We start from the raw sequence: 1,186 nt of genomic DNA, 5'->3' as shown, positions 1-1,186 counted from the left end.
CACACACACACACACACACACACACACACACACACACAAAAGTATATACAATTTGTCACAGTGGCTCAGCGTTAATCAATTGCAAATGTATCTCTCTGAGAGTTTAATCTCATCTCTACATTAGTTTCACGGATCCGGGGCGATTTGCAAGAGAGGACCCCCTCCCCCCAAAAAAGCACCTGGCAGTCTTTTTGGGTAGCGTCATGTAAACACCCACTGGTTTAACGGGTGCCCCGTCTGAGGAACCAAGCGTCACCGCGCAGCACGGAAAAGAAGGCCAGGCTGTGTGGTTGTCAACACCGGTTTAGCTTAGGAGCCCCGTCGTGACATTAGTGGTGGCTCTCCCAGTCAGGCTGACCTGAAGCACTTGTTTGATATAGATATAGCCTCTAATATCTGATTATTATGGAATGAACAGGCTCTAGACAGAGTTCAGAAGGCCACCACATGCAGCTGCCTAATACTGTCTTTGTGTTCTGCAGAAGCTGCACAGCCGACAAAGACAAGCTTGAAATAGATGAAAAATGCAATAAAATGCTTGTTTGCAGGATTTTAAGTTATGTGTGCCATATGTAATTATGAAATGAAGGAATGCTGCTTGTTTTAGTCATGCACTGTGAAAGACACATCTATAAAAAGAAGCAATTTTAAGTTTTGTTTCACTATTTTGGCAACTATTTGGCAATTCTGGCCAGGAGGTTTGTTGTTTGTTGGGCTGGAAGCTTGAAGAAGTGTGTATGTATGTGGGAGGGGTAGCTGTGCAGAGCAGTTGAAGAAGAAGAAGGTATGAATGGGGAAAGAAGGGGCTTGGGTGGAGGAGGGGATGCTTGACGGACTTCACTGCCTGTTGGCCCTGCAGCATTGATGCCGTGTTGGCCATATAATCGGATTGCCAGTGGGTGAAAGTGAGCCCGGGTGCTTATGTCAGTTTGCGTCTCGTCAAGCTGAATAATACGCATGGCCAGGGAGTGAAGCGGACGCTTGCCATTGAGGGCTCTCAGTACTTGTGGCTAAGCATTTCTAAAAGAGAGAAAAAGCCTCATTGGATTCATATATAATTCTCACTCAAGCGTTTTGATGCATTTGCATAACAGGAGGAAACCAGTGATCTTTTCAGTGCTATTGCTGCTCCTGCTGCACAAGTGTGTTTGCATGTGCCAGTGTGTGTGTGTGTGTGTGTGTGTGT

The sequence above is a fragment of the Etheostoma spectabile genome, chromosome 1 (assembly GCF_008692095.1).
Source record: "Etheostoma spectabile isolate EspeVRDwgs_2016 chromosome 1, UIUC_Espe_1.0, whole genome shotgun sequence".
NCBI lineage: Eukaryota > Metazoa > Chordata > Actinopteri > Perciformes > Percidae > Etheostoma > Etheostoma spectabile.
Note: the sequence above shows the minus strand (reverse complement) of the source record.